General features: G+C 39.4%; 1 pseudogene; it reads right to left on the bottom strand.

Annotated features, from left to right (window-relative positions):
- Positions 1–389: 389 nt before the first annotated feature.
- Positions 390–1,844, bottom strand: LOC102840285 (annotated as a pseudogene).
- Between the last annotated feature and the right edge of the window lie 5,016 nt (positions 1,845–6,860).

The following is a 6,860-nucleotide window of genomic DNA, read 5'->3' as shown; positions in this document are numbered from 1 at the left end:
TCAAAGAACACATTGTAGATTTTTTTTTTCAATTTTAAAGAATTTATTTTCCCATTTGTAGAGTAACATTATTGTATATGCCACAGTTATTGCAACACCTGTGTTGCTTAAAAGAATTCCTAAGGATTTTGTTAACGCGTATTTTTTTTAAAAACTGAACCAAAATAATGTACATTTTAACTCTGCACATTATATCACTGAAGTCCACACACTGTCCTCTGTGTATAAATCAATGTGATGTTACAATATAGTATATGATCTGATTCTTATCCTAAATGATTCTGATCAAGTAGAATATCCAAGATAGATCCAATTCCGTTAATGCCAGACAGTTGTGAACCTAAACAAAAGAAGTAAAAATGTTATATACTGGACAGGAGTCTGACAATTTAGCTGTTTGTAGCATCTGCTTGGCGAGGTCATCCTTTCTCTGCCAACTCCAGAATCATACTCCTCTTTAGATGCTTTTGTTGGAGCCTAGATGTATCCAGGTTCTTTTTTTCCTTCTAATACTTCTTTGTCAACCTCCACACATACAATGTCAGAATTAGGGACTTCAAACATCGGTTCTAGTCATAGTTTTTCCATTATGGAACGAAGACCTCTTGCACCAGTTTCCATTCTAGTGCCAATCTGGTAACATTCAGTTCACACTTATCCATGCTGAATAAAGCCTGGTATTGACGAATGACAGCATTACGTGGCTCAGTGTTTGTACAAGTGTTTTCTCATCTAAGCTATGCAAAGGAACTACCACAGGTAACCATCCCACAAACTAAGGGATCATGAAAAATTCAATAGGATCTCTGGCTTTCACATGACGTAATAATCGATATTTTTCTTCAACATCTTGATGAGTATTTGATTCCCCACTTTGTTGGCAAGATCTGCAGCAGCTGCAGCCCTTCTGCCAATCTGGCTATAGCTTTCAAAGCATCCTCAGTAACATTCAGTTCATACTTATCCACACTGAATAAAGCCTAGTATTGAGGAATGACAGCATTACATGGCTTAGTATTTGTACAACTGTTTTCTCATCTGAGCTATGCAAAGGAACTACCATTACTTCATCCAGAAAGACAATTCCATGTTGTGCCTTTTCTACGTTATAATTGGTATCTTGGAGCAGTTTGGCAATCACAGATTCAGTATCTTCACCTACATATCCAGCCTGAGTCAAAGTCCGTACAGTCACAGATAGCAAGAGGGACATCCAAGCATTTAGTTAGTATTTGCGTAAGCAGAGTTTTGCCTGACCCAGTTGGGTCCAAGCAGCAAAATATTACTTTTTTTAAGTTTTATGTCCTCATAAGAAGAATCCACCACTTCTCCTCCTTGCTTTTCCTGAGGTACTTGTTGATTTACCTGTTGCTGCACTGATGCCCCTAATGCATTACCATGAGGACTAATTCCAGCAATTCGAAGCAATTTTGTAAAAAATGTGTACTCATCCTCCTTTCTTCTGATTTCTAACTCTCTAGGTATTAATGTCTGCTTCTCAACCTCTACTTGCTCAGATTAGCTGAGATATTATTATTTATTCTCTTATAGTGATTGTACACAGCAACTGACTGACCAACAACATACTTGTCGAGGTAGTTATAAATCTTCTTGGGAGGCGGAGGTGGCTTCTGTTGGAATGCCAATTTTACAGTTTCTGCTGCTCATTCGGATTCTTTAATGATGCTTTTCTTGGAGTTTGCTTCAGATAATATGAAAAAAAAATGTTGACATTTTTCACACTTCACAAATCAGGTGGATGACATGAAGGTCTCTACATGTGTGCACAAGTCACCACATTTAGGATAGCACAGCTGGTTTCCACCTTTTCCAGAATTCCCAGAGTTAGTGAAAAAGAGGAAGACAATCAATGAGATGGACTGATCCAGTGGCAGCAATAATGGTCTCAAACATACTGAAAATTATGAAGATGGCACAAGACTAGGCAGTGTTTTGTTCTGTTGTGCACAGGGTTGCTATGACTTGGAACCAACTAGATGGCATCTAACAACAACATGAATAAAGGGAAAGGTCTCCTGAGGTAACAAATTAGGATAAAACACATAGTTAACAATAAAGAATGAGTATCCACTATATAAAGGTCTGCTGCACAAGACCTTTTTAAGGTTCTGAAGAGCCAAGATGTCAGCTTGAAGACTAAGGTGTGTGTGCCTGACTCAAGTCATGGTATTTTCAATAACTTCATATGCATGTAAAAGCTGGATAATGAATAAGGAAGACCATAGAAGAATTGATCCTTTTGAGTTATGGTGTTGGAGGAGAATATTTTAAGTGCCATGGGGTGCCAAAAGAACCAACAGACCTGTGTTGGAAGAAGTACAGCCAGAGTACTCCTTGGAGGCCAAGATGGCCAAACTTCATCTCTCAAACTTCGGACATATTGTCAGGAGGGACCAGTTGCTGGAGAAGGATATCATGTTTGGTAGGGTGGAGGGTAAGAGAAAAAGAGGAAGACCCCCCAATGAAATGAATGGGCCAAGTGGCAGCATCGATGGACTCAAGCTTGGCAACAGTAGTGAGGTTGGCCCAGGATCGGGCAGTGTTTTGTTCTGCTGTGCATAAGGTCGCTATAAGTCAGTACCGACTCGATGGCACATAACAACAACAACAACAACAGGTTTGACACTGTGGGTTAATGTGCTGGACTGCAAGGTCAGCATGAACTGTGAGGCCAGAAGTTCAAGCTCACCAGCTGCTCCTCAGAAACCCTATACAGGGTCGTTATGAGTTGGAACTGACTTGATGGCACATAACAACAACAAAACAATAAATAAGAAATACTTAAGAAGAATTAGTGTCTTTGAATTATGGTGTTGGTGAAGAATATTAAATATGCCATGAACTTATAGAAGAAGGACAGACAAATCTATCTTGGTAAAAGCACAGACAGAATGCTCCTTAAAAGCAAGCATGCTGAGACTCTGCCTCAAGTACTCTGGATGTGTCAAATCTCCACTTTCCTGTCCCTCTTTTCTCTTTTTATTCTAACAGGAGGGACCAGTCCCTGGAGAACAACATCATGCTTGGTAGAGGGCCAGTGAAAAAATGAAAAAGATGACCCTCACAAGATGGACAGACACAGTGGCTGCAAAACTGGGCTTAAACGGTAGAGACTGTAAGGAAACCTCATGATCTGCCAACATTTTTTTGCCTAGCATGTGGGGTTACCATGAAATGGGAGAAAACTCAATAGTAATTAACATTTTATTCATAGCACAATTATCTACAATTACTTATCTACTTCTTTGTCATCAAGAAAATTAGCTCCATAAAATGGAGGTAAGCAGAATATACTTATATACTTCTTTGGTAAAATATATATTAGAAATAATGTATTGTCTTTTAAAATAACAAATCTTAATTTTCTCTTTTATAGTTCCACTCTCTTTTAAATTACTATATTCTTCTCTTTTTTTTCTGGTTGCTGCCTGTTTTTATTTATTTATTCTCCATTATTATTTTCTCTCTTTATTGTTGGCTGCTTGGGTTTTCTCTTCTTCCCCACCTGACATGATATAGCAACTGTGACCATAGCCAAGCACAACTGTACCTTTTGTAGCTCCATCCACTTAGAAGCAAGAGACAATATCAGTTTTTATACCACCTGATCAATGAAAAGAAAGCAGTCACCACCAATCGAATCCACCCTAAACTACGGTGGTGCACAAACAGTGAGCAGAGAACGATGCACACACTTCCATTCTCTACACCTACAGAAGATAACTGGTGAAAGCATAAAAACACATCAGCACACAATCATCAATTAAATACAAATATGACAACTGCATAAAGCCCTGAAAACAACAGATATTTTTAATTCACATGGAAAAATAAGAGAGAATGGCTCAAACAAATGACCAAGATACAGAGTCAGAAAATGTTTCTGAGGAAGAAAAGGTAATAGAACTAACAGAAAAATAATTACCTTTAAAGGACTGACAGAAAGATAGGGAAAGCTGGGAAACAAAGAAGAAAATTGTAGAAGAATTCAGGAAAACACTACAAGAACATACAGATAAAATAAATATAAATTTCGAAACAACACAAAACCTGTAATTAGAAATCTGAAAGATAGATACTTAAGATTACAAAAATAGACAATACATTGAAAGGACAAAGTAGAAGATTTGAAGCAGTGGAAGCCTGAATTCATGAGTATGAAGAAAGTCTCTCAATATCAATATGCTAGAAGAACACTCAGAAAAAATAACGAAAAAAATCCAAAGAAAGTCTAAGATTATGTGGGACACTATGAAGGGAAATAACTCATGGGTGATGAGCATTACAGTACAGGAAGAGACAATAAAAAGCATAGAGAAAACTGCTTAAGAGTTGTTGGAGGAAAATTTCCCTAACATCAGTATGCATACAAGAAGCTGCTGTTGTTGCTGATGTTGTGTGCCATGGAGTCGGTTCCGACTCATAGCAACCCTGTACAGGGTTTCCAAGCTTATAAATCTTTATGGGAGCAGAAAGCCTCATCTTTCTCCTGCTGGTAGTTTTAAACTGCTGACCGTGAGATTAGCAGCCAGATTTGTAACCACTATGCTACCAGAGCCCCTTACAAGAAGCTTAATGAACCCTAAATAGGATAGATCCCAAGAGAAAATCTTCGAGACATACCATATTCAAATTTTATAATATCAATGATAAAGAAAGAATCCTGAGAGCAACTCTGGAAAAAATAAAACGTTACCTACAAAAGAAAACCAATAAGGCTTCTAGTTCTGGGGGCTGCTGAGGCAGAGGTCAGGTAGGACAGGCTCCATGGGGGAGGGACTGAAAACTCAGAGAAGTTGCTCTCAAGAAATTGCACCAGAACTCTGGATTTACCATAGGGAGCAGGGTGTCAGTTTCCAGTACACGCCAGTGAGAAAAATCACAGTGTAAAGGAAAATACTGCGATTTAGCAATCACTCTAGGTGTGGGACTCTCTCTAAGGCCACCCCACCTGGGCGGAATTCAGTGGGCAGGGCTACAGCCAGACTGGCACAGGGAATCAGTGCTAAAAGCGGTGCAGTGACATTAGCAAAAGGAGGTGTGGATTGATTCTACACATTTTTTACTCCCCTATCCTGTCGTGCCTTCTTTGCCCAGCCCAAACACCTTCAGGCAGGTGGGTGCGCACCCTCAGAAAGGGGGTCCAACGTTGAGACCAGTTTTCCTCACAGCACAAAGAGAAAGAGCCCTATCAGGTCTAAGGGCATCAGCCTCTGGGTTGCAGCCCTAAAATTAACTTGTGCAGGACCCTTTACTCCAGCACATCTGGCAAGAATAAAGCAGGCCTGTCAGGCCTGACAAACTATATGAACAATCTGTAAACTCCAACATAAAAGGATGCAACTATCTCAAGACTTATGCTATGCACATGCAGATACCTAACTGACCTTCAGAGACAAAAATAGCAGACTATCTTTCTCCCATTAACACCTCAGTATCTATCTATGCACCTCTACGGTGGTGACTAGAGGAGGAGCCTGAGCGAGTGGAAACCCCACCTACTGCTGGAGGGCCTCTATGGTACACACACACTGCCTGTGTAGCAAGGTGACTGAACAGTTGGCCAGTTTTATTTTTGTTTCAAAGTGGTGGTTTTTGTCTCTGCTTTTACACTGCTTCTGCTTTTGGTCCTTTTGATAACACACTTTTCCTCCTGGAGGTGGGAGATTTTTCTCCCTAAGTTACCCAAGAAGAGACAGCAATTGTGGCCATATAGACATACCCCATAATATGCCACCACTGATACAAGAGCCAATAACAGTTGCTAAGCATTACATGTAAAAAGGGAAGACTATCTCCTGATCATATCCACCAGAAGACACCCAATAAGCTTAATAACACAGGAGCTGAAGACAGACAAAGGTTTTCCAGAAGACGAAGAGCAGGTTTTGGATTTTTCTGAGAAGGAATTCAAAAGAATGATATGGAAACAAATTCAAATGCTCTGAAAAGGGGTGGACAGAAGTCAGGAAAGTACTACAATAGCAATCAAACAAGATCGATACAGCATTGGAAACTATTTAAAACCTGCAAAAAGAGGTCCAGATGATTAATAATAAAATATCAGAAATGGACAATACATTGAAAGGGGAAAGGAGCAGAATAGAGGGGGTGGAAGCCAGAACCAGTGAGCTGGAAAACAAATCTCTCAACGCTGCTGAGATAGAAGAGCAAGCAGAAAAAAAAGGATTTAAAAAATTGAAAAGAGTTTAAGATTGATGCTGGATAACATGAAAAGGAACAACTTAAGAATTATTGACATTCTGGAAAAGGAAGAATCACAGAAGTCCACAGAGGAGATAGTTGAAGAGCTTTTGGAAGAAAATTTCCCCAACATCTTAAAAGATGAGAAGCTATACATTCAAGAAGCCGAATGTACCCCAGGAAAGATAGACCTCTAAAGAAAATCACCAAAACATATAAAAATCAAGCTCTCCAAAATCAAAGATAAGGAGAGAATTCTATAAGCGGCCAGGGAAAAGAGAAGTGTTACTTACAAAGGCAAGCAAATCAGATTAGGCTCTGACTTCTCAGCAGAAACCATGCAGACAAAAAGGTCAATGGGGAGACATATACAAAACCCTAAAAAAAAAACCAAAAAAAACTGCCAACTAAAAATCATCTACCCAGCAAAACTGTCAATCAAATATGATGCTGCAATCAAAACATTCCATGATAAACAGAAGCTAAGAGATTTTGTCAAAGCCAATCCAGCACTTCAAAACATCCTAAAGGGAGTTCTTCGGACTGAAAACCAACAAGAACAGAGAACATCCAGAGATTGACAGGCTTGGCAACACCATCTGAAAGTCAGACGACGGATAGCAGAGTCCAGAACA

This window comes from Chrysochloris asiatica, unplaced genomic scaffold (assembly GCF_000296735.1).
Source record: "Chrysochloris asiatica unplaced genomic scaffold, ChrAsi1.0 scaffold00028, whole genome shotgun sequence".
NCBI classification, from domain to species: domain Eukaryota; kingdom Metazoa; phylum Chordata; class Mammalia; order Afrosoricida; family Chrysochloridae; genus Chrysochloris; species Chrysochloris asiatica.
The sequence above is the reverse complement of the archived record's forward strand: the minus strand, read 5'-3'. Positions and strand labels throughout refer to the sequence as shown.